This window comes from Podarcis tiliguerta (genome assembly GCF_965153285.1).
Source record: "Podarcis tiliguerta genome assembly, chromosome: 8".
NCBI classification, from domain to species: Eukaryota; Metazoa; Chordata; class Lepidosauria; order Squamata; family Lacertidae; genus Podarcis; species Podarcis tiliguerta.
In genome coordinates this window covers 43,165,693-43,193,079 of record NC_139541.1, presented here as the reverse complement: position 1 = coordinate 43,193,079, position 27,387 = coordinate 43,165,693, and the positions used below count along the sequence as shown (strand labels likewise).

General features: G+C 41.9%; 1 long non-coding RNA gene across 1 annotated transcript in view; it reads right to left on the bottom strand.

Moving 5' to 3' along the window:
• Nucleotides 1-455: 455 nt before the first annotated feature.
• Nucleotides 456-27,387, bottom strand: part of LOC310683078 — a 38,379-nt gene continuing 11,447 nt past the window's right edge. Inside the window, exons 2-5 of the long non-coding RNA XR_014514272.1 lie at nt 26,902-27,084; nt 22,673-22,742; nt 2,153-2,335; nt 456-1,480 (exon numbers count right to left, since the gene is read on the bottom strand). This is a non-coding gene — a long non-coding RNA (uncharacterized lncRNA). The remainder of the gene's footprint in view (nt 1,481-2,152; nt 2,336-22,672; nt 22,743-26,901; nt 27,085-27,387) is intronic.

Sequence of the window (27,387 nt, the reverse complement as noted above, 5' to 3'; positions counted from 1 at the left end):
ACATGAACACATTTTTGTGTCCATATTTAATTGAAACGGCAAGTTCCTGCATTTTCCCTGATACAAGACAATCCTTTATGCATGCAAGGGAGGGAGATATACAAGCCAGGAGGAATGAAAGGCTTGATGAGGGTGGGAACTGAACTGGCCCATGATCACAACTTAAGCCATTACAATCAGAAACAGAAGCATAATAATAATAATAATAATAATAATAATAATTTATTATTTGTACCCCGTCCATCTGGCTGGGTTTCCCCAGCCACTCTGGGCGGCTTCCAACAAAGATGAAAAATACACTAAAATGTCACATATTAAAAACTTCCCTGAATAGGGCTGCCTTCAGATGTCTTCTGAATGTCAGGTAGTTGTTTATCGCTTCGACATGTTATGGGAGAAGCAGTTTTTGAAAACTCACAAAAGAGAAATAATCAAAACCATTAAAAATGCAATCACTTCCAACTGGCTGTGCCTTTGTTTGCCTTTACTTCTCTCGTTGACCAGGTGGACTGTGCTGAGAGAAAGCAGGCAAGTCAACAGACAACAAGGAAGACCCACTCACTGATATCATCTTGCCCAAGTGTTCCCTAAAACCTGAATCTGGCACCAAATTAGACCCCTCCTCTGCTGCCTACCCACTTTTAACTGGCATATAACTCCAGCAGCATAAAAGCAATTTACTTTCCAGACACTGTGCTTGGCCATCTCATTGATTAGAGCTTCCTAATTATTTTCAAGTGATGTTTAATGGAAGAAAATACTTTCAGGATTAGATTTGTCTCATTAGCAACATGTAGCATTTCAATTAAGCCCATTCACTGTATCACCAACCATACATTTTTCTCAACCGCTGCTTCTCACTTCAGCCCTCCATTCCATTTTGACCAGCTTCTCATTGCTGTGCTTCTGTGCATTTTAATTGAAGGATTTCTTAAAGCTGGATGGTTTGACACATGTACTTTATGACATTTTGTAAAATAAAAATAAAAAATAGAGGGGAGAGAGAAAGAGATAAATGCTATTGGAAGCAAAGTGGAAAGAAAAGTCATCTGGAGGTGAGAATAGAAAAAACTGCAGGGGTACGAATGATGCACAGAGCCTCTCTAAGGAAAGAAACTTGTTCATGGTGCACTTCGCAGTGTGAATCATGCTGTTTTTCAGATAAGCTGCAAAATAAAGTTTAGCAGGGCATGTTGTTTTACAAGTTGATGATGATCTTTAGGGCCGTGTGAACTTTCAGTGCAAACAATCTTCTGGCTTTGATTTGAAAACCTTTCCTTTTATTTTGCTTCACTGTTGCATAAGATGTACTCCTACCTCTCATTTGGGGATTTATTTATTATTGTAACATACTCAAGGTCCTGCTTCTTTTCCGAACCCCCACTTTTTGCCCACAGACATTTTCCACACATAATCTTTCATGCCAGCCCTCTTGTAGGCACATCCATCCACATGTTTTGCACCCTTCCACATAGAATGCCTGGAAGAAAATGAAAAGGAATACTTAAATAATTCCCAGGATGATGTGTTCAATATTGCAAGAAAATTAGATGTTTCCTCATTGTAACTTATTTACATTCAAATTTTATTTTTGCCTCTCTAGGTTCAAATGTCCATTCAAGGTCACATACAATATATTGAAACCCATTATTATTTTTAATATTATTTGTTATATTTGCCTATTGCTTTTTACAAAAATCTCAAAGCAACCTCTAGATCATTAACATAGAAAATCCACAACACAGAATAAAACACAATAATAAGGGTATTTATCCACCAAGAATAAAAAGGGAATATTCTACCCCACTAAAAATAAGCAACCAAAACTCACATTGTGTTTGCTAATTCCATTTTTAACATTGGATGTGTTAGGCACCCACCATTTCAGAAGGAAAGGTAGAGAGTACAAAAGAGAAAAACAACAGCTGCCAAGATTACAGCTAGAGTACGTAGGAACATAGCAGTCATAGCTGTCAACGTTTCCCATTTTTAAAGGGAAATTCCCTTATTCCGAATAGGATTCCTCGCAAGAAAAGGGAAAAGTTGACAGCTATGATAGCAGTGATGGCTGATCCATTAGGGCAAGTGGGTTGCTTCCCCACCAACATCAGTCTTCCCTCAGCCAACCCCCAGCCCATGCCTTGTTACTTACATCCAGTCCAGGTGGTGACACCGGCTGTCAGATCCCTCCTCCTTAAGTCTCAAAGTTGTAATTAGGCAGGTGTATGGAGAGAAAGAAACAGAATTGTTTGGTTCTGCCTATCAATCACTCTGGATTCACTTCCTGTTGACTTCATTATCTTCTGTCTTACCAGCCTCAGTGGACACCAGCCACCTGTGGAACATAGGAATCTGTCTTATACCAAGTTAGCCAATTGGTCCCTATAGCTCAGTGTTGTCTAGATTGACCAGCAGCAGCTCCCCAGGGTTTCAGACTGGGATGTTCCCAGCCCTACCAGGAGATGTCACTGGGAACTGAACCTGGGACCTTCTGTATGCAAAGTAGATGCTTTACCATTGAGCCACACCCTTTCTCTGTAGTAAACTATGCCTATTTGAGAACATAAGTGCAAAAACTATGCATATCAAGTTACTAAAACTACCTCTTTATTTTTAACAGTGCTAAAAAAATTTTTTTACTAGCATCCAAGTGTCGGTGCAAACAATAAATATTGCAGACGGCTAAATGATTCACATGGGCTCAGCGTTCTCTTGAAGACAGCAGCTCATGCCTATGAAATAATTCCAGTGCTGCCTGTGTGTATTCTAAAGCCAAGGAAAATAGAGTTTAAGCCTCCATTTTGGCTCCTCTCCAGGTTTCCAATATCAAATAACTTGAGTTCAGTTTAATGCTATGCTTTCAGGATTACCTCAGGATATTTGATTTAATGGCAAACTTCTCGGGCACAACTCTCTCTCTTTTTTTTTTTTTTTCCTTTCGAAAGGGGAAAGTTAGGAGGACCTATTTTATTTTTAATTAATTTTATGGGGTATCATGTTCAAGGTCTTGCACCTTGGTAGCTTTCCATGTATTCATAAGTGTTGTGCTTTAAATGGTCTCCGTAGTGAATCGTTTACTGACTTTCCCTCCATTGTCTTCTCTTTCTGTTAATTCTTTGGCACAACCTTGAAGGTTACAAACTTCCTTTTTGTGTGCATCTGTGTCTTTTGTCAAAGTCTACTAATGCGATGGAACATGACGCATCAGTGCATTCATTAAAGCCACAGAGCAAACTCAAGGTTTCTTTCCCTTCCTGTTATGGTTAACAAGGTGCTCTACATTGCATTTTAATCTTGCTCATCTCTTGCCCTGCCCCTTGGCCATTGTGATTAGTGCAGAAAACACAATCCAGAATCGATCATTTGCAGTTTGCTTTATAGTGCTGTTGTCCCAGGGTCACATTCCTTTCTGTACAACCACCTGAGGGTTACATATGCCAGCAGTGTGTTCACCCAGCGGTAACAGTGGCTGGAGCAACCAATGTATGTTTTGCCATTGCACAGTAGGGTAGGCTCTAGACACACTCACACACCCCTCTCTGTGCTCTGTCTAGGCAAGCAAGAGGCATTATCATAGTTCAATGACACATCCCAGCCAAACAAAAGCAGCAAAGAAGTGTGTGAATCAGGGTCAATGCGGGGTGTGGCTGGTGAGAGGGTGTGCAAGGAGAGTCCCAAGGTCCAGAAAGAGAAGCTTGGGGGTTGCATTTGGCCCTCAGGCATGAGGTTCTCCACCCTTACTTTTGTAAATCAATTAATAAAGGAAGCTGCCTTGTGCTGGGTGAGACCATTGGTAATTCTCGCGCCCTGTTGCCTACAGTGCCTCTCTCCAGGGTTTGCAACTGGAGTCTTGCCCTGTGCCCAAGGTTCCTTTCGGACCTAATACACTCAGGTTTTATTGTCAACAACTGAGCTAAGGTCCCTCCTTACACAACCAGCAGCCCTTTCTTGAGTTACACTGAGTCAAATGGCTCAGGGGGGGCAGAAGATTGCATGCCTCTAGAGCTAGCCGCTGGACAACCCACCCACCTTATCATTACTTCTATCACTCACCCCCTACTCTTCTTCTTGCTGCTCCTCTTTTCTCCTTCACTATGAGGAAAGGGTGTGATCTATTATGGGTTTGGTCACCAAGAGAACCCCAAGTGCCATCCTCACTTCCCTGTGGTGGCAGCAAGTTACTTTTTTTAAAAAAACAACTGTGACAGGGGCAGGGAATAAAAGAAGCAGTGGTTGAAGAGGAGGATGAAGAGGGAAAGCAGAAGTATCAGGGAGGAGGAGACAGTCGTGGAGAGCAGGGGGAGGTGGCATAGTCTACTCAACTTAGGTGGCACCATGTACAGCACCAGCTCTACTTTCTCCAATATGCACTAGATGGCTGCCGTGTGTTTTAATCAACCAATTAATATGTTACAAATTGGAAAGGTTTACATCAAAGTTTACAGGGATGGGAACCTGTGAGTCTTCAGATGTTGCTGAATTACAACTCCCACCATTCCTGATCATTGGCCATGCTGGCTGGGACTGATGGGAATTGGAGTCTAGCTGCTTCTGAGGGGGGCAAAGGTTCCTCATTCCTGGCTTTACACGATTTGCAATTCCCAGAGTGGGAATTGTAGCTTTGTTAGGACAATAGGGGTCTCCCAACAACTTTCAGCACCTTTAACTACAATTCCCAGGCTTCTTTGGGAGGAAGCCATGCCTGTACAATCATACTGCTTTAAATGCATAGCGCAGATGGTGCCTAAGTTTATATAGTTGCCTTTTTTATTGCATTCCTCCATGCACACCTGGTATGTATTTGCCAGATTGGAAGTCAATCACATATGGAAATAAATACCCTCTTCTGTTCATAACTTTTCAGGAGAGAGGTTTGGGGCTTCCAGTACGCATAGAAAGCAGAGCACCAGCTGTGTGTGTGTGTGTGCCTAGCCTGCTTTTCCTTCTTGTTCTCCTTTTGATAGGGTGCTGCAAAATTTATAAGCCGTATATGAGGCTATGTTAAGGGTTTCCTCTGTAGTTTATGATTCTATTACAATTGAGACTTCACATACGCCATAATCCTCTATTTGATAGACTTGGCCAGCTGTACACCTTAATCAAAGAGGCATATATGACATTCAGGAGTGTGCTTAGAATTTGAGTGCAGTGGTTGGGGACAGAGACAAAGAAAAAAAAGCTGGAGATTTGAAGACTGCATCAGCAATAAAATACTGAAACAATAGGACTCTGGTGATGTTCTGTCAGGGTTAAAATGATATGTGAAAGAAGCACCTGGCTTGACAGTAGTACATGTGAAAAGGATCTAGGAGTCTTAGTAGACCACAAACTTAACATGAGTCAACAGCATAATGCAGCAGGAAGAAAACGGTAATGCTATTCTTGGTTGTATCAACAGAAGTATAGTGTACAGGTCAGGGGAAGTAATACCACCACTCTAGAATGCCTTGGTCAGACCACACTTGGAACAATGTGTCCAGTTCTGAGCATTACAGTTTAAGAAGGATATTGACACACTGGAACATGTGCAGAGGAGGGCAAACCAAGATGATCAAGGTTTTGGAAACCATGCCTTATGAGCAACAGTCGAGGGAGTTGGATATGTTTAGCCTGGAGTAGAGAAGACTGAGAGGTTATATGCTAGCCCCCTTCAAAGATCTGAAGGGCTATCATATGGAAGATGGATCAAGCTTGTTTTTTTCCTGCTACAAGAGTGTAGGACCTGAACCAATGAATTCAAATGACAAGAAAGGAGATTCTGACTAAACATTAGGAAGAACTTTTAGATGGTAAGATCTGCTCTATGGTGGAATAAGCTGTCTCGGAAGGTAGTAGAGACTTCTTCACTGGTGGCTTTTAAATGGAGGTTGGATTGCCATCTGTCAGTGATTCATTAGCAAGGGGGTGGAGTATAATAGCTGTATATACAACAACAGACTCATAGAAATGTAGAGTTGGATGGAATCCTGAAGGTCATCTAGGCAAAGCATGTCTTTCTAACTGCTCACAGATCAACCATTTAATTATCTGTTCTGGGACATTTCCTGGCATTGACGTCAAGCTGACTGGTCAGTTGTTACCTGGGTCTTCTGTCCCCACCACCACCTTTTTGAAAATGGGCACAACATTTGCCCACCTCCAGACTGCAGGGACCTCGCTTGTTCTTCTAAAATTCTCGCAACAACTCTGTGAGGCAGGTTAGACTGAGAGACAGAGTAGCCCAAAGTCACCCAGTTAGCTTCATGGCTGAGGGGGGATTTGAACCCTGGTGTCCCAGATCCTAGTCTGACCCTCACACCTAGGAGTTAGGAACTGTTGGCCCACCATACGTTGTTGAACTATGTCTCCCATCAGCCCCAGCATGCATGGCCATTGGCCAATGGGCATGGGGTGTTGGGAGTTGTAGCTCAGGAACACCTGTAGGGTCAAAGGTTCCCTACATCTTCTCTAACCACTACACACACTGGCTATTGACCGGAATACATAAGATCGAACATGCAGAAATTGGGTGGCTGTGACTCCCATGTTACAAAGAACAGTGTTTTATTTGATGGGGTCTCAGAGGACAAAGATCTATTTGACAGAGCCCTCTATTTGAAGTATTGTCTGCTCCAAGTCCAATTTAAAGATAAGCAACTCTCAGAAAGGAGAGCAGTTGCTTTGAATTTTCCCACCAACAGCTAGCAACTGGACAGCAAACTTAGCAGGCACAAAGGTCAGGGGGCCACAGTCTTCTCCAGTATGACAAGATGTTTTATATTTCTAACAAAATTGTAGCCGCAATTTCTAAGCTTACATCTGTATATGAGAATATGCAAATTTTAGGCAAATTATTGCCCTCTCTCTTGACAATGTGTAAATGGCCACCTTGTATGACAAAGGGGCCCTGCTCTCCCTTTAAGGTACTCAGATTCTCATGCAATTTAGGGCATGAGTTGGTTGGTTGATTTGGCACCTCACTGCTGCAACTGGCACCTACATTTATGCTTTGGAAGACCGCCGAGGCGATACTTTAGCCAGGAACTGAAACATGTGTGGGTCAGTGGCTCTCTGCCTAATGCAGCCTCACTTTATTGGTGCACTGTAAAAATGACTGGGGTCATTCTGTTAAAAAAAAAAAAGCCCAAATTGATACCAAGTTTATTTTCTCCTGGAAACTGCTATAAAACACATAAAACAATGTGAAATAAATCTATCCTTTCCTGCAAAGCAGTATGTTGCTTTTTGAACGCCAGCTTTATGTAGCAACATGACATCTACTCATCAACAATATTTTAGGAGCTCGTTGAAATAATGAAATAGCTTCCATTAGATCCATTAAATTTTTTATAAATTATACCTGCAGTTTAGTCCATTAAAGTGAGAAGTGATGAGTTGCTCTTAGAATATCAGTTAGACCTTCCCAGAGAACATTTAATTATTCCATTCAAGAGTTTGTTTATTTTATTTTTATTTTTATTATTTTGCATAGCTCTGTATACTTCTACTTAGTTCTTTAATCTGAATGAGTGTGACTCTTTCTCATAAACCAAGGGTGAGCAACCTTTAATCTGTTGAAGGCCACATTAAGGGAAAACCTGTCACGGGCCCCATGGCAACAGTCATGACATGATAACAGGAGACAGTACCTTAGATGACAAATGTGTTCTGGATTAGGAGTAGGATTGCAGAGCCAACCCTTCATGGGCTATACAGTCAGAGACGGTGAGACTCAGTTTGCCCAAACTGTGGTTTAGCATGACTATGTGAGTTCCCAGAGAGGATGCTGAGTTCCTCCCACAGTCCTTCAGCTGCTGCACCAACCAGGGTTATGTCATGGTTTGGCTCAACCCATCATCTCCTCCAGACAAACCATATGCTGTAAACTAAGAACAAACTTTCAGATTTTTGGACCCATCGCCACCAGCCAGCGTGGCCAATGATCAGGTATGATGGGGGTTATAATCCAAAACACCAGGTTAGGAAAGTTTGGCCTATAGTGATCCATTCCAACCTTCTCCTTTCAGGGACTGGCTGGGTGAGGAAGAGTAGTGTGTGCTGCCTGCCCAAGCACCCTCCAGGCATGACTCAGAGGAAGAAGACAGACCCAGCAGAGTGATAGTAGGATGCTGGAGACCAGTAGGAGGAGGGAACAAGCTGGGAGGTGGTAGAAGCAGGAAGCATGAGTGAGCATGGGTCAGAAGAAAGCCATTCAAGGACAGTGGGGTTGCTGAGGGTCTCATTGTGAGCACAGACTCTGAAAGAGAGGACAGAGAGGAGCCAGGGACTGATTCAGTTTCACAGGAATGGGCTGGTCACTCTAGAGCAGCAGTTCTCAACCTGTGGGTCCCCAGATGTTGTTGGACTACAACTCCCTTCATCCCTGAGCTCTGGCCTTGCTAGCTAGGGGTGATGGGAGTTGTAGTCCAACAACATCTGGGGACCCACAGGTTGAGAAAGGCTGCTCTAGAGCGAGCTCTCCTCCCCTCACACTGAGAACACAAAGAGCATTGCACATTGCTGAGCAATGGACCAGACAGGCCCAGAGGGGGGTCCCTCCTTCTCACTGTAGCTTACACCTGCCTGTGAGGTTTAGTCTATTTTAACTCTGTTGTGTTCTGACTTTTTTAAATGAAAAAGTTGGTTGTACTTTGAGTCTCAATCTTCCCTCTAACCTGTGCCTTCCTCACAGCCCTGACATCTCCCCTCTTACCAACCCAGGAAAATGCTGAAGAAATGGACCAGGAGTACATCCATCCACTTTAGCTAGCCTTAAATTTCCATTTCCACAAGTTTGTTTCAATACATCCAAGTGAACAAATAGGGTAATTATAATCTATTAAGAAATGTGCTTGCAAAACATTATTGGCTAATTCATTTTTCTTTTCTTTTTTTTTTATAGGCAATCAAGTGAGAAACTAGAAATAATTTAATATATTATTGTAAGGTTAGTCGCACTCCCATAAACAGTTGTACAGAAGACTGCAAAATCAATTGCAGAAATAAACGCATTTGCAATTAAAGTTTAGAAGAGTATGTAAAACAAGCTCTTTTACTCCTCACAACTCTTTAAATCAAACTGACTCACGCTATGGGTAAGGAGAGAAACCTTCATTTGTCCTCAATCATGGGTTTGGCCTCAGATATGTTATTCCCCAGCCCACCCCCCTGCCTAGGTAGAGTCTGGGGAAAGTCTGAGGGAAATGCTATTTTTGCATGTTTCAATCATCCTTTAGAATATGGAAGTTAATGAAGTACCCTCCACATGTTGCTGAACTCCCATAAAGTCCAACCAGGGTTGGGTGAATTTCTCAATTTCAGTTCGTCTGAGTTCCACATTTTTCCAATATTCAGTTACCTATCTTTTCACACCAGTTAGCTTTAACAAACAAACAAACAAACAAACAAACCAGTCCTCTTGACAATTTAGCAGCATTTTATGTGAATTTCTTCTGTCAACATTTTTATATGCAATTCCCAGTAACATACACATTTTTGCAAAGCACTTTCCTACAATATAATGCATTTTATTATGTTATTTTCACTAATATGTGCATTTTATACCCTAGTATATACTTTTTTTCTTTTTAAGCACTGCTTGGCTGGCCAACTGAATTGCAAAATTTGGCAAAGTGCAAATTTTGAAGGATGTCTGTGCATTGTTTCAGGAAGTGAAAATTAGATATGTTAACCTTTACAAGTGAAGTAAATTGAATCCACCACCCACATTCCTAAGCCCAGACAGCATGGTCAATCATCAGAGCTGATGGGAGTTGTAGTCCACATCATCTGCAGCAGCTCTAACTGCTTTAGAAAATCTGATGACCCTTGGGGTCCCTTGCAACTCTACACTTCTGTGATTCTTGGTCTTCCTGACTGATATCTTTTTTAAAAAATTCTCACCTTAGTTAACTTAAACACAGCAGAGTTGTTGTGGAATAGAGGAGTACTCAAGCTGCAATGCCAAGGGCTACTGTTGCTGATTCATGAGCTCTGGGACTGCGATCAAGCTTGAGGAGATACACAGGGGAACCAATTGAACTGCTGTTTTTCCTTAGCAGCTTGTTGGACCAGGCCAACCCTTCCCCCAATTCCCTTTCATTTCCCCCCAATAAGTTTCCAGCAAAGAGGAGGTGGTACTTATCAATGAGAATGCCTGGAAGAGAAAGTTGCCACTGTAATTTTTAAAAAGTGTCAATCACGTCAAGCTTCTATTCTCCCCAGGATAAACACAGATCTATCAGAATAATGGTGGGTTTGGTATTTTGTCTGCTGTGTTTACAGAGTACATGTGTCATTCTTAGCTTATCAGATAAAGGTTACTGCTAGGAACAAGGTTAGCTATCCAGAGACAGAGGGAAGAGCTATGCTGAAAATAGAACAAATGAAAAATTAGAATTCATAATAAGTCTCATTATTGTGACAATGATTTTTTTTATTCATACATCTTTTTAGGTTGATACTTTTCATAGCATAGAACCACTTCCGACTGAAAAAGAAAACTCTGATTACAAGAAAGTACAAGTCTTGAACCAAAGCTCAAAATTACTCAGATTAAAATGTTCCTCAAACAAGCCTATTTCAAAACTCCTATGGGGTCAAAAATCTCTATTTGCTGCATTATTTTACTGTCTATTGCAATCCTTTCACACACACACACACACACACACAATTTTAAAAGCCTTAAAAGCTTTTATTTCTTCCCCCTTTAAATCTGAGCCATGTAGTCTTTTAGACACTATTCTGTGCAAAAAATATCTACTAGTTTTTTTCAAGTTCTACTGACAGAAGTCAAGGCCAAAGTCAATACAACCTATTTATTCATTATGAATCTATTTGTTGCATTTCTCTAAGGAGTTCAAGGTGGCTTACATGTGTCTACCCCTCATCGTTTGACCCCACAACAATGCTTTGAGGTAGGGTTGGTTGAGTCACTAACTGGCCCCAGGTAATTCAATGAGCTTCATTTGAACTCAGGTCTCCCAAGTCCTAGTTCGACACACTAACCACTTGCTACACTGGCTTTCTACACTTAGGGAGACTCACAGGAGTGTTATTCATATGACAAGTTGAACTGCTGATTAAAAAATACTTGCAACTTAAGGGATATAGGTGGCACTGAGGAAAAGATGCTGCAGTACAGAGTGCTTTGTTTCCATGTGTCTGCCAGCCAGCCAACCAGCCAGCCAGCCAGCCATTATTTCAGGATACTCCATTCCATTCCTCCCTAGTTTACCACCACCACTCCAAAACCGTTCTTTGCCAAATGTGCATGTTCAGTTCTCACTGGGCTCAGTTTTGGTCCACCCCTTCCCCACCAGCAAAGAATGTTTGTACTTTGTCAAATCCCCCAAGTTTGTGATTATCTTTCATTTGTGTGTAGATGATATCATTTTGGCAACATAACTATCCACGTTTCATTAACGTGTCTGCTATTAGCATATGAGTTTTACACAGGAACAGTGCAAATGTGCACGCAGACATACAAAGTTTACAGAGTCCTTGATGAGCCATCTTGCCTGGCTGATGGTGGGCAGGACTGCCTTTCAGCAACTCTATGATCATAGAATCATAGAATCATAGAGTTGGAAGAGACCACAAGGGCCATCGAGTCCAACCCCCTGCCAAGCAGGAAACATCAATAATGATGTAGGTCATTATTACTATCCTATACTACAGGTGGAAGTCAGAAGCTGAGAAATAGTGCCTTGCCAAAGGCAACTTAGCAAGTTCTTGTCAGAGGTAAGAGAAATGAACCCAAGGCACATTTCAGCTCATAGGAGACGATTCTTTGTGTACAGCTGCTGTAGAACTCTACAGCAGTTAAAATAGTACAAAAAAAGGTATAATGGAAATCTCTCTGCTAATATACTAACATTAGGAGTTTAGGATGCAATGTAATTTTAAAGATAAAATTTAAAGTACTGGATTTATGGTTTATATGACTTAGTACTTCTGGTTTTTGTGTCATTAACAGCCAATCTATATTATGCTCAGTTGCATAATACAAATATCCTTGGGACTATACCATTCCAGGTTGTGGGACTGCATAATTAAATGTTCTTCCACGTGAAAACGACACAGAGCACACAGAGCTAGCCTGATTGGAAGAAGGCTGTTTGCTCCTTTTCCTCCATGACCTGCTGTAGTTTCTACATTCAGAAACGCCCCCCCCCCCAATTTGGTTCAAAATTCAGTGCCCCATCTTCAGTTTGAAACTATAGAGCCTTATGAACACTCTATCACATTATTTATCTGGACACGAAGATTGACTTTGTATACACCATCCATGAGCACAACCTCATAAGCAACAATGACACCCCAATGTGATGAGAGCACCAGGAGATATAGATTGTAGGCTATATATAGAATGCAAATACATTTAAGCACTCTTGCCAGTTTTGCTTTGTCCTTACTGTGCAAAGACAAGAAAAGGCACGGCTTGCACCACCCCTTTCCTATAGCCCCTGTGCTAACAAATAACTGTGAGGGTTGGCTAATGCAAACTACTGCAGCAATGGAGCCTTAGAAACCATGGATGCCATCCGGCGATAATGCCACATCTATATGGTTCAGTAAGGCGAGTTCCTGGGATTTATGCAAACCCTTTTGAAATGAAAGTAGGAGTAGTTGTTGGCTTGTGTTTCATGTTATATTAGTGTTATAGGTATATCACAGCAGCAGCAGCCCACTCATATATGCTACTCCACAACCTTCAACTAGTAGTGAAATCACAGGACGACTTTGGAGCCACAGCTTAGGCTCTAATCCTAGCCATGTCTGTGGATAAATAGATCTTAATTCTATGGGGCTTACCCCCCCTGGCAGAGGAAGAGGGGGCGGGGGGAGCACACCACCCCCAGCAGCATGATCCCGGTGGGGTTCCATTGCAGCTGCCCCCACCCCCAGGACATGCACCACGCCTCTTTGGGTGGTGCACCCCACCCTTGGGCCATGCGCCAGCCCTGCCCCTGCCTGCTCTCCGCCCCAGGTGCCAGAGCATGAAGCTCTGCCACTGCTTACCTCCAGTTTAGTGGGGTCAGGATTGCAGCCTCCTCCTTTCTTTTTAAGAAGTCAAAACAATCCTTTGCCATCTTTTCAAATCCACCCCTCCCGAAAAGACGATATTGGGGGAGAATTTTCATCATCTCATCTACAAGCGCGGGGAAAAAATCTCCAGTCCAGCGCTAACATGAATGCCCTTAATATGAGCTCATTTAAAACATTTGGTACAGCTGAATGAAGGGGGAGGACACACAGCTCACCAGATTTCTGTTTTGCTATGTCTGTTGCTGGGACTGCAAAACCAGAAGGTGCATCAAGCACTTGTGGGAGATCTTTATCTCTCCACCCGAGTCTCCTGTTTTAATAACTCTATTGTTTCATTGCACATTTTGCCTATGGATATTCATACATAAATATTTTCTTATACAATTGTGTATTTTAACTATAGAAGTTCATATTTCGCTGCTGCTGTGACTTTATACTTGCAAACCGTTTAGAGGCCTATTTGGGTAGGAAGCGCTATGCGAATTAGTAAATAATAAGTATGTATAGTGGTTCATGTGTTGTCTGGTGTACTGGAATTTATGCAATTCGTTCTTTTCCATTGTTTTTAATGCAGTTCCTAAAACTATTTCTGCAGAGAGGGCTAGTGGTGGATGTTCCAGTCGAAGAAGCAATTGGTAAATATTTCAGCACCGGTGTCTTGCTAGTTAAAAGTGCTGCAGAGGCAAATAGCCATCAGAAGTGACATGAAGGCAATGGAATCAATCAGGCTTACTACCCTAGGCAAGCTCAGAGGCAGTGCCAGTGATCTGAGCTGAAACAATGAAGTTTTGTGACTAGAATATTACTGATTTAAACTGCCCAGGGAGCTCTTGTGGGCTTCTGTTGCCAGTAATCCAATATAAGTTTTACTGGCTCATTACTGCCAATTAGATTAGCCTTTTACTTTAAATAAATTATTGAGAGCTGACAGTGAACAATGCAAACTTTTACAAAGTGGAGCATTAATTAGGTGTCTCACTCTTTGTAAACCTCTCATTTTGAAGGGGGCTCAAATAGTCCCATTTTCTCTCATTTCAGAAAAGCATTGCAGTAACAACACAATCACTGTTGTAGTAGAAGAAAACCATTTGATTTAAGTTACTCTTTCAAATTGCCTCTTCTTGCTTAAAATTCTTCTTTGGGAATGTAGGATGGACTAAACTGGCTGGGGGGGGATTAAAAGGTTATGTCATGTTAGCTTAGGTTCTAAATAGATGCACACATTCTTAAATCAAATGATGTTCTTTTTTTTAATGTCTCTTGGGAAACTGGCCATGCCAAGTTGGGCATGCCAAATCTATTCTTTACGGAAACTGTATTTTGTAATGTTGGTAGTGCCATCTCTCTCACACTCGCTCTCCCACTAATGGTCAAACTACTCATTATTCTCTGGGAGTGTCTTTATGGTATAGCATAAAGAAAGTTCTGTGTTCAAAACTTCTCAGTAGCAAGTGATGTGACAGACTTCTGACTTAGACCATTTCTTGTTTTATTGGGGCTTGGGTTATGCAACGGAAGAGGTCAATTGAGTAGGGAAAACTCAGGTCCAGTCAGGTTAGTCCATGTATGTCATGTTAAGTTCTGGCCAAGACAAATGGGTTCCCTACTGGCTCAGTCACAGCAGATTCTGATGAGCAGCAATCAGGACCATAGACAGCTCCAAAGCATCCTGTTAGCTGAGCTGTAGAAATATATGTTTATAATATATTGAAAATCAATTTTAAAAATTCTATTTAAAAACAAACAAAAAAGAAATGTTTGGTGCCTCAGGTAGAGCTTGACCTTCCAGTTACTCCACCTCCCCAGGACTCACTACCATCTTTAAAGGGCCTGTGGCTGATCCTGCAGTCATATGCTCCTGCATGGCTGAAGAAGCTACAGGTAAGTTCTCCCCCAGAATCTGAGGGCCATGGGACAGCTACATCCTCAGACTAGGATGGTGTAAAAGGGGATGGTGAGGGTTCCTTCCAGAGAGGGGGACCTGTTATTCTTCCAGATTTGAATCCTATTTGAAACAATGCTGGGACTTGGGTGCAAGGGACATGACATTAGAGAGCCACTGATAGCTGGATCTACTTTGCATGCAGAAACCCCAAGATTCAATCCATGGCATCTCCAGGTAGGGCTTGGAGAGAATGCTGGCTCAATTGCTGGATAGCCACTGCCAGTCAGACAATACTGAGCTAGATGAACCAATGATCTGACTCACAATAAGGCAGCTTCCTGTGTCCCTATGTTGCACGATTTTATTTTTTATTTTTTTAAAAAGCAAAGTAATATGTATACTAATCTGGAGACAAAGTTCTTTTGCACTTTTTAAAATGCAATTTTATTCCCATGAGCGACTTGGGAGGGGGGAGGTGAGTTATAAATTTGAAAAAGCAAATAAATGTTCCTTAAAATTACTTCTTCCTACCATATACCATCCCATCACCTATGCTAAAAGCAAATCCCAAAAACTTGGATAGGGTGTTTCTTTTCCCCTTCTCTCTCTCTCCCTCCCTCCACCCCCCGTCTCTCTCTCTCTCATACACACACAAAATTTTAAGCTCTCAATTAATACACTTCTAGGCTGCAAATCTTATCATGCTTATCTTAATTAACCTGCAAAAAAAAAAAAAAACCCTTGCAAAGAGCTTTGTTTTAGATCACAGTTCAGCTCTTGAATCGCTTATCCAGCACGTCCAAGTTCGTATAAGATTCTTTAGCAAAGAATTCACTGCTTTGTAAGACTACAGATAACACTAACTTGTGCATCAGCAAAATGTGGTGATGAATACTTGTTATGCTGCTTTGATTTGAGTGGATATTTTATGCACACATTCATGTTTTAATGTCCTTTCTCCTGGCTGGAATCTTCAGGAGCAGATGAGGTGGGGGGAAGTCACATACAATTTGCAAAAGTCCCCCACATCAATATGATCCACATTTTCAAGCTTAACACAGTGAGGTTTTGTTTTTGTTTTTCATTTTTAAGCAGAATAAAAAGTTAGAGGAACAACAACTTCCCACCCCTGCAAATAATCCCTAAAGGTATAAAGTCTGCTGACGTTTTACATGCCAGGCCACAGCCACTAGAGGATTCCTATAAAAAGTGTTTATATGTTTTCTTTGTCATTCCCATAATTATGAACTCCAGAGCCTGCAAGTCACTCACCAGGGGATGCTATAGACTGTCTGCCTGCAAGGAGTCGTTTTTTTAAAGTTGGGTTTAGGCTGGGAAAAGTTTAATAATGACTCATTAAAGTGGGGTTATAAAACGGAGGTGGTAAGAGAGCAGTAAAGCACAAGTAGGAGGAAAATAATGGGAGTGTGATGAAGAGCTACATTGCAGTGCAGAGTAGATTGGGTACTTTAAGGCTCATTCCAGTTGTTTACTGAGGAAGTTTTTTTTATTTAAAAAAAAAAAGCACTATTAATTGCAGATGGATGCAGAGTGCATAAGTAACAGTGGTTGTGCTGAGGTGTGTATGTTTGTAGATAATTACTTCCAGTATTGCACTGTCACATATAGAAATTATATACTCTTTCCAGCCCAAGGTCTGCACTGATGGTCAACCACCCTTCCAAGGGTCATATGCCAGCAGGGGCCGATTTATATGCAGTTACACAATCTCTCTATCTCATGAACATACAGCAAACACAGACATACACGCAACCAACATTTCCAGCTCTCTCCATTGGGGTGGCAGTGGTGTGGGCATAAAGGTGTTCTCCTTCATGGAGAGCATGTGTTGTGGTGGGGTTTACCAGGCCACCCCTCTGTTGCCAGGCAGGATTCCTATGGAAGCCTGTGGCTATGATTGGATGGCTGGGTTGCTGGGGTAAATTCTATGTTGCAATTTGGTAGGCGGGATCGGATGTTTTAAATCCTGTGCTCGCAGCCTGAACATTCTCTTTCGCTGCGAGCTACGGAACACCCGCCAACCTGCCCTAATTTTATGGGCTTGCATTGATCTTGCTATGCCTGTCATGGGGTTGTCTGCCATTGGGGCAGGGGCCTGGTAGGAATTTTGTCCATCTGGCTGATTGGCTACGCCATTTGGTTTTTGCCTACTGTGTAGCAAATCGTCACAACTTGTAAGGTTGCAGTTAGGCATTGGTTATCAATTGGTTGGAGGAGAGGTTAGGATTGGCTGGGCCTGCCCCTCCATGGTTGCTGCGGAAAGGGAAATTCCATCTTTTCGTCCGAATCCCTGGAATGGGGCTAGGGCAGGCAAGCCCTGGGGAGCATGCGGGGAGAGGTGAGGGTCTGTGCCTCAGCTCCATTTCTCCCCAATATTGTTTTCCCTTACTGGCTTTCAGTGGTGCCTGGAAGTCAGTTCTGTCCCCAGGCGGGGGGACAGATAGTCTTAACCAATGCCTAAGCAACCACTCACATTTATGTATTTCAATAAAGTTGTGGCCAAAATTATGCCAAAAACCTTAAACACAAATTATGTGTGTGTTGTGAGTTAGTTGAGGGGTGGCTTGGGGACCTCGACACGCAACTGGAAATGTTGCTTTTTACTTTAAGCAGGTAATTCTTGACATTAGCTGAGGAAGAGACATTAGCTGAGGAAACAATTGCATTAAAAAGGTGCATATTTGTACATTTTAATACATTTTCTGAAACAAAAATACCCTGCCAATGCTGCTAATTGTATTTCTTTCTCCTCCTCAATTTATTTGAATTCTCCCATGAAGCTGCTTCCACATGCAAAACATTCAACAATAATTTTCCTGTCTTTATGCATCAGTAATAGGGAGCCTGTGGCTTTCCAGATGTTGTGGGACTATAACTCTCATAACCTCTGGCCACAGGGTAAAGTGGCTGGGGCTGCTGGGTCCTGGGGTCCAGCAGTTTATGGAGGGCCACAGGTCCCCCACCCCCATTGTACACTGTGCAGAATCTAGTTACCACAGTGAGCTCATTTACCAGTGTTGCTAGCATTACAAAGATTTCCATGGAAACAGATTCTAAAAACCCATTATTATGGCATGCATTTTGGATCAATGGTTACAGAACAGAGAATTATGAGGAAAACACATATTTCTGCTCAGATGTGGTCAATAGACTTCACAGCACTATCTAAAGGAAACACACAAATGCTAGGTAGAAGTAGCATTTTACAGCATTGATTTTACTTAAAGGACAGGAACACATATCCATGACTGCATTGGATGCTCATTTACCATGTGAAAGTCTATCCTTTTGTGTGCATTATGGTGCTCCCACCATACTCTGAAAAGTAACACATCACCCAAAAGCTCACCATGTTCTGAAATAGTATATTCTACCTGTTACACATGTATCTGAAAAGAGAAGATTGGGATGTGAGGCTTATCATGCCAGTGTTGCAAAGTGGTTAGTGTGCCAGACTAAGGCCTGTGAAACCAAGGTTCAAATCCCTATTTAGTCATGAAGTTCACTGACCACTCTTGGACCAATTATTAACTCTCAACCTATCCGACCTCACAGGGTTGTTCTGAGGATAATAGGGAGAGTGGGAGAGCCATATATGCCACCTTTACCCTTTTCTGGGGAGAGGAGAAGGGTGTGATATCAATGCCATAAATTAAAAAATCCACTCAGTGAATTAAGCATGACGGAGTGCATTTTTGAAACTGATCTTACAAAACAATCCTGTGCATAGAAGAAAGTTCCATTCAGTACATATGGGACATATGCTCAGATCAAGTGCATATAGTATATGGGGTCTGCATAATGTTGCCCTTCCAGCTGCACTTCTACGGAACCTCTAGGGTGTTGCTATTTATGGACCTTAAGGTCCTCTGTGGGGCATACCGGGAGAGGCGGTCCCGCAGGTACGAGGGTCCTAGGCTGTGAAGGACTTTAAAGGTCAAAACCAGCACCTTAAATCTGACCCTGTACTCCACCAGGAGCAAGTGCAGCTGGAAAAGCACTGGGTAAATATGCTCCCATGGCAGAGACCCCGTGAGGAGCCTCGCTGCAGCATTCTGCACCCTCTGGAGTTTCTGGGACAGCTTCAAGGGCAGCTCCGTGTAGAGCGAATTACAGTAGTCAAGCCTGGAGGTGACCGTCGCATGGATTACTGTGGCCAGATCAGGGCAGGAAAGGTAAGGGACCGACTGCTTGCTGCGGTGAAGGTGGAAAAATGTCGCCTTGGCTGTTGCAGTAACCTGCGCCTCCATGGAAAGGGAGGTGTCAAGGATTACACCCGAACTCTTAACGGAAGGCAATGGCACTAATTGGGCCCCCGCAAGAGAAGGGAGTTGGTCCCTCATCCCCATACCATCCCAACCCAGCCAGAGGACTAAATCCTTTGAAGGATTTAGTTTCAATCAGCTCCCATGAAACCATCCAGCCACAGCTTCCAAGTATCTGGTCAGTGTGTCCTGGGCCGAGTCTGTGTGGCCATCCACCTCTGTTGTTAACCTTGTGTTGCTTCAGACTGCAGAGGAGATTGCATGTTTGAATATTCCTAAATATTAGAACCTAGAAGGTACTAGAAGGTAAAAGTAACCTAGACCTTTTTGGTTTTCCATCCGTGGGGTTTTACAAAGAGAGAAAGAGAGAACGTCTGATCATGATTTCCTGCTTTCATTCCAAACTGATATTTTCCAGAAACATTTTACCAACATGATGAACTATTTGTCTAGACTGGGCCTTGTAAAATACAATTGGCCTATGGTCGCTTTAGTAATCACAAGCCAAGTTTGTCCTTCCTTGAACTGAGAAAATAATGTCCAAGCCAAAAGAGCAGAGGCAGAGGAGGTGGCAGCTGGCTACTTAGTACCACCTGCAAGGTTAGTGCTGGGGATCACATTTCCCATCTGTCTCATGAACACAGAAAACAGATATTTTACATCCAAACTATCCTGACAGATTTCCCCTTTTATGGCTGAACGGAAAGCCAAATCACCACTTCAGCCGATACTCTTTTTAAAAAAACACACAGCAACTGTAGCTTTTTTAAAAAAAATTCTTAATGAATCAATATGGGGGTGATACAAAGGATCTCCCTCCCCTTGACCCCATACAGAGAAACTTGGATAACATCAATATCTCCTGGGAGTTCAAATTATAGAAGAAGCTCCCCATCATCTCCAAAATTTGGAGCAAATTGTACTCACATTTGTGTCATCAGAGAAATTGTGCTGTGAGATTTAACAGGGCTGCTATGAAAGCAGCCTCCAAAACACGAAAGACAATTAAATTCTGTGTGTTTACAAGTGGAAATCTGCTGTAAATAACCATGTCAATTGGATCCTACTGTGAGAAGCTTGGATCGGAATATCGATATGCAGTGACTGTGAAGAAAAAGAACAGGGGAGGAACTGGTGGAAAGAACTTACGGAAAAGAGTAGGAAGGGGGGAGGGATAGGCTAAACTGAGTTCTAGAAATAATGTTCAAGCTAGATCTGCAAAATTAATTTGCTTCCTAAATTTCACCTCTAGATTTTTCTTTGTGAATGTTATTACCAAATAGATGGTAATTGTTATTGTTGTTATCATTATTATTACAATGATTGTAATTGTTGTTACAATTGTTATTATTACCCACCCTTCACCCTAAGATTCTAGGGCAGGTTAATCCCCACTTGTTGGCTGTCAAACAAGAGGTAAACCCTCTTTGCTTTGACTGTGGGCATCTGTTAGAATTAATGAATCATAGAGTTGGAAGGGACCCCAAGGATCACCTAGACAAACCCCCTGCAACACAGGAATCTCAGCTAAAGCATCCATGACAGGCCATCCAACCTCTGCTTAGAAACCTCCAATGAAGAAGAGTCTACAACCTCCCAAGGGAGTCCATTCCACTGTCAAACAGCTCTTACTGTCAGAAAGTTCTTCCTGATGTTTTGTTAGAATCTCCTTTCTTGTAACAAGGAAGTCATTGGTTCAAGCCCTACCGTCCAGAGCAGGAGGGAACAAGTTTGCTCCTTACTTCAAACATTCCACATCTAAACCCAACTTGAAATTTCACAATCTAAGATTTGAATGGAAAAACCGGGGATTTTCATGCCATTTGCAACTGGCTGCAAGATAGTGGGGAATGTATTGGTACACATCAGGAAATTAGTGCAGCAGAATAGACACTGAATAGAAACTGTGGGGTGGATAAAAAATATACAGAGGACATCACGGGGAAATGGACCTTAAGTCCTGTGTTTATATGACATTCTTTACAAAGCATCTGCGATTTCTCTTTGTGCACAAGAATGTAGAGTCCCTTTCTGTTCTCATTGCTTAAGATAAGCAAAGTTGGAAATGTTTCCAATAAATTCTCCACCCGGCTCTATTTGACTAGGAGTGGCTGGAAAACTGTCCTTCATTAGCAATGGCACCAGAGTTTCATAGCTATTAAAGTAAATATTTGCATAATTCCCATAGTATTAAACAATGACATTTCAACCTGAATCTTGAATTGTCCCACCGGTGTCTTGTATGTGAAAATAACACTTAGGCAAGAAAGTATTCCACCACCATAACAGACACATTTCAGGAATATTCTAAAAGCAGCTCAGTAGCTAAGTTTAAACCCAACTTTTTCAAGTTGGCTTCAGGTTTGATTCTAATTTCTCTCTACTCATCAGTCCTTCCCATCACTATGGCTTGTCACAACTGCCTGAGTGCTGCCCCTAGTTGTCCTAGGTGTGGTTGAAGAGAAGGGCGAAAGTTCTCCTCTTTCCTCTCCAGCACCAAAAGGCAGCAAATAGTCCCTGAAGAAAACATGGCTTAAAGAGATGGCAAAGAGCACAGATTGGAGGAGAATTTTTCTCCAGTTTGGATAGAAATCTGAACCAGAGAATAATTTGGGAGCTGTTGATATTCACCCTTTAGTTGAACTGCGTATTATCAGTTGTGTACTTATGAGCATGGTGCTCGCTGGGATAAAGTTATAAGTGCTTCCATCATCTGATAGATGTCGATCTATTTACTTGAAATATGTCTATCCTGGCTACAAACAAGTAGTTCTGTAGGCTGCTTATGGAATATAAGACATCAAAGTTTGATATAAATTACACAGAGAATAGTCAGTCTCTGCTTGCTTGAATGTTTTCTAACTAGACAATACTTGACATCAAAATTTGCAAAAGATAACACCAATGTGAAGTTTTGGAGGGAAATTTATTTTAGCTTAAAGCTGGTGTATGCTATTCTTGGAGCACAGTTGCCCTGTTTAAATAACCCATTAATAATCACAATATCAATATTACTTGTGTAAATACATCCATCTTCTCCTCCCCCCAATATTGTGTGAAAAAGTTCAAACAAACCTCAATTTACAGCATATTTACACTTGCACTAATATATGAATTCTAGCTATTGGAAATTTCATTTTCCTTTTATTCCCCCCAACACACTTTGAATAGCTGCAGCAGCAATTACTTAACAATCTTTACTAAAGAGGCTTCATTTCAAAAAGCAATGAACTAAGGCAAAAGCCTATTATTTACCAACCAATTCAGCAATAAATATAGATAAGAAAAGACTGCTTGGCTGATATTCATTTATGATTACAACTCAGCTATAAAAGCAGATGCCATTCAAAAAAAAGAGAGAGCATCCCGTTTCGCTGTGTGGCTCCAGGTCTTGCGGAAGAGCAGGCAGAGCCAGAAGCCAAACCCTTGAAGGGTAATCAAATGTGATTGAGTTTGAAAAGCAATACATTACCTGGAGGAGGTGAAAGTTCAGGTGGCTCATTCATGCATCAGAGGAAGGCTTGCTCAGACAAAAGAGGCATCTGCATTAGAAAAAGAGGCTGCATTTCGAGTCTTACTGGCTTGGCTTTGGCAAGATGATCTTGAGCATTTCTAAACTGGATCCGCATAATAACTAACATCTCAAAAGTAGAGATTACTACTACTTTTGAAACATCTCACCCTTTTCGCCCAGAGTTTGAAAGGTTCAGACCCTGAGTGTTAAAGAGGAGACAAAACTGATGTCAGGATTTCTCTTTCTTTAACAGGCTTTTTACACCACTTCTAAGCAGTTTATGCAAAATGTAAATTAACTTTACTAGTAAAATAAACAAACAAGCCTATTTTTTCCCCAAATGATAAATAAAATCAGCAGTTTTTAAAACATACATTACGAAGGTTGGGCTTTCGGCAAGGCAAGATGGCAGCTGCCATGGGCTTGGTGAGCTGTCTCTGTTTCATAGCTGTTAAAGTATTGGTCTCTTTCATAGAGACAGTCTGCTTTGGCCAATATAAACAGCAGGAGGGCATTGAATTAAGGATGAAGAGGATGGTGAAAAGGGGACACGAGGATTCTACCAGCAATGGGCAGGCATGGTGACTGAGATTCCAGTTTAATTCACTATATTTATCCATACACATTTTGTTTGTCATGCTATGATGCGCTTCAGTGGCACAATTTAATCCCTTCCAAGTCCAGGACAGTTCTGAACATGGTAAATCAGGTGTTACTCCAATTCCCAGCCATGCCTGGCACAGATGCCACGGATGAGACGGGAGCTAAACTCACAGTAAATTGAGATTAATGTTTGGTGTGGTGCCAGCTGAGGGAGGTTTTAGCATGTTTTATATGCGCCTGTAGGGAAAATATGAAACAGCCTTTTCTCTTTTAATTCTGTCAATCACAATTCTACTCGGTGGAGACTAACAGAGCTGTTCCACAGAAACCAAGCTGGCTGCTCTGCTCAAGGAAAAAAAATAACGCATCTCATTGCTATTGAAAGAAACTTCAGCATGTTGAAAGTTTTTGCTTTCTTATGCATTTTTTTCTTCACCTGTGCAAGCCACTACCCAAGTCTGAGGAAGAACTTATGAAGAGCCTTGTTGGTTCAAATGAAAGGCCTAATTAACTGAGCACTAATAGTTTCCACAGAAGCCAACCAGATGGAAGGCCCACTAGCTGCCCATGAGCATTCTCCCATATATGTTCCCCAGCAACTTGTATTTAGAACCATGCTTCCCCTGATCCTGAACAAAGCATGCAGCCTTTATAACTAGGAACCACTGATAGCCTTGTTCTCCATGAAATTGTCTAGACCCTTTGAAAAGTCATCTGACTGATGGGCATCACTACATCTTCTGGTAGCAAATTCCATACTTTTCTATGTGGTTCATTGTTTCCTGTCCTTTATCTCCCACCTTTCAGCTTCATTGCAGGACCCTTCATTAAGTAGGGGAACTTCTCTTTATACACTCTCTCCATGCCATGTAAAATTTTGTATTCCTCTATCAATCCCCTTCCCATTTATCCTTCACTTCGTTGGACAGCCAAGGCCACAGTGCAACCTGCAGGCATGTAAGAAGGCATTGATCTTCATTCAGTCCTGTTTTCGTCCCGTGCAGTCCTGTTTTTGCAACATTGCAGTTCAGCTTCTAGCAAAAAAACTGCATTATTTGCTTCACTGTCTGCATAATTTTACACAATTAATTACACAATTGTTTCACACCATTCCAATGCAAAGAATGCACAATCCAAATGAAGGGGGAGTCGTGATTATGAATCATTTGCAGACTAAAAAAGAACAAGTACAACAAATATTAATTGCATTCAATAGATCGATTTTCCATTCCAAATATGGGGTAAGTGAAGATTGGTAATTTACACTCCTGTTTCTGTCAGCATTCTCGATATCCCTAGCGACTCAGAAGCTTGGGGAGTCCCTGATCTGACTTGCGAAGGATGCGATCTGGCATGGAAACATGACAGCCTTCCCTGGATCACCTCGATTCATTTCTTAGTTCCACTATCTCCACTTCACATGGCTGTTTTTTTAAGGGACATGCCTGTCACTCATCGATCAGGTCCATTGGACTTACAACCCTGTTCGGAGTTCAAACAGATTGCAGTCTCAGATAACAACATCCAACTAACCAGAATTCATGCTATATTTATACGGCAACTGAGGTGGGTGGTGGGTTAGGGATTTGACTGTTGTCTCTATTTTAGTACTGCATACCACAGAACAAAGGCACCATTTCATGTATTTTTAAAAATGGCAAGCTGCCACCCCCTGTGTTGTCAGAAGCCCTAGCCCTGTCTTACTAACAAATAAAATCCCAGGCCCTGCTTTGCCTGAAATGAGATATTCATGTATACTCAATTCAGGCAGGATAATGCCCCTCCAGCCAAATGGCTTTCAGTTTCTTCCTCATGAAATTTAAATGGCTCTGCGACCCCCGTGCTAGGCCAGCCTACACATTCACAAACAGCCAGATTAAAAATCAAAGCCTAGGTAGGGTTTTTTTGTTTTTGTTTTTTTTGTTAAAAGTAATGCTATGGTTTTCCCTTGCATGACAATATTTTGCGCTGCTCAGGATAGACTCTTAACACATGTGGGAGGAAAATTGCAAAGTTATTTCTCCTATAGACAGGATGATATATTTCCTAATGAGCAGCTTTCAGCAAGAGGCCTACTCTGGGTTTTTAAATGGCATTTAACCCAGAATGCTCAACAATGTGTGTGTGTGTGTGTGTGTGTGTGTGTGTGTGCCTAAATCTTCTTAAAACAGGCTTCCGTTGCTGGGGTTTAGTAATCACCGAGGGATGTTTATGATAACAACTCACTCAGTAATTAAAACTGAATGCGGTGGCTGTTCATGAATGCCCAGACTTCACGATGGCTGAGAACAATTAGCAATGGATACTCAAGCCACACTAATTACACTGAGCTTGCAATCAACATTTTTGAATAGCATGTTTTTATGTGAAATTCGCTTTGTCTCCATGTAGGATTCTGGGACTATGTGTTTGGTTCTCTCGAGGCTCTTTACACTGAGAGACTTGGAAAGTTTTGTGTGTTTTTCCCCAGCTTTACTGTTGCATTCTTAACAAACAAACTCCAAGGCTTAATGGAATTGCACCAGGATGTCAAAACCAGAAAGCAAATGTAGAATAAGCCTTAAACAGAATCTTAAAGTGACTACCCCCTAAGTATCCAATGAATCCTGCTTATTCTAATGCCCCATGGGACAGAACATATAAATGGCTGCATTCATGCAAATTCTAAAATGTCCAGAATATTTCAAAGGGTCTTTCTAAACCAGAACATATGGCAGAGTTTCCAGAAACTTTCCAATTTAGGGATTGGAACTGGGATTCTCTAGGAAGGCAGTTCCAAAGAAGTGGAGCTGCTATCAAGTCTCCATCCTCTCATCCTCGGTGGCATTAACATAAACGTATGTAAGGATACCACTAACCCTTTTCAGTCCTTCAGAAGATGGGGAGAGGGGGTCAAACTAGGAAAGGGGTATATATTCATAAGCCCCCACTCTCAACATCCTTGCATACACTGGCCTCATTTTCTCCTCTCTCAACCTTCATGCATTCCATGACAAAGCCAGCAGGAATATTCTAACCATATTCTGCTCAAGGCAGAGCACTGATTGGGAACACTGATTGCACTGTGCAGCTGATTGTGGGAAGGATTTAGCTGCAATGCAGTCAGGTCTTTGCTTTGAACGCACCAAGGACAGGAGAGGAGAGATGGGCTTGCGGGCGGCACATGATGCACCCATGCCATGACACAATATGAGCTCTCTGGGATGCTGTTGAACACTGAAAGAGGGCTACTGCGTTGTACATTTCTCATTTGCTGCACCAAAAAATGCATTGGGGCTGGCAGCACAGCCAATGAAAACTGTGGATGGTAGCTAACTACCATTCATGGGTAGTGGACCCGTTCAAATTAATGGCTATGGTTAATTTAGACACATTAATTCCAGCAGGTCTATGTAGAATAAAACTTAGTTGGATACAACCCTCTATTTCCAGATGAAATGAGCAAGCTTTTTCTAAGCCCTTTTTTTTCTGGAGCAGGCAAACTAATGAAGTGAACTTCATGGTTGAGGAGAGATTTGAACTCTGGTCTTGGTCTGATAGTCTTAGTTCTATGCTGCATTGGCTGTTATGATGAGGACAAGTACCCTGCAATGATAAGAAATGGAGAGCTAGTCTCCCTCTGGTCTGCTGGATGTTCACTATGTCCATAGCAAGAGTGACAACGGTAGAACTGGGCTTGACTCTGCACCTGGTACTGGATTCTTCCTAAGTCAGGAGTAGTCAACATGGTGCTCTCAGTGTGGTTGGACAACAGCTCTCAGCAGCCCCTGCCAGCATGGGAAATGATCAGGAATTATGGAGGTTGTAGTCAAGAACGTATGGAGAACACTGTTACTCCTATGCTTTGGGTTACTCCTGTCTTATGTCACTTCAGGAAAGACCACTGTTCTCCTATATTTTTATGAAACTGCATGAGATATATTCTTTTTAGCCTTGGCAAGCCATTCATCTGACTAAGAAAAGGCTTCTGAAAGCACAAGTTTTAATCATTTCCAAATTGACCTCACTTATTTTTCGGGAATTGAAATTAGCTTCCACCAGAAATAAATTTAGCTTCTTACTAGCATTTT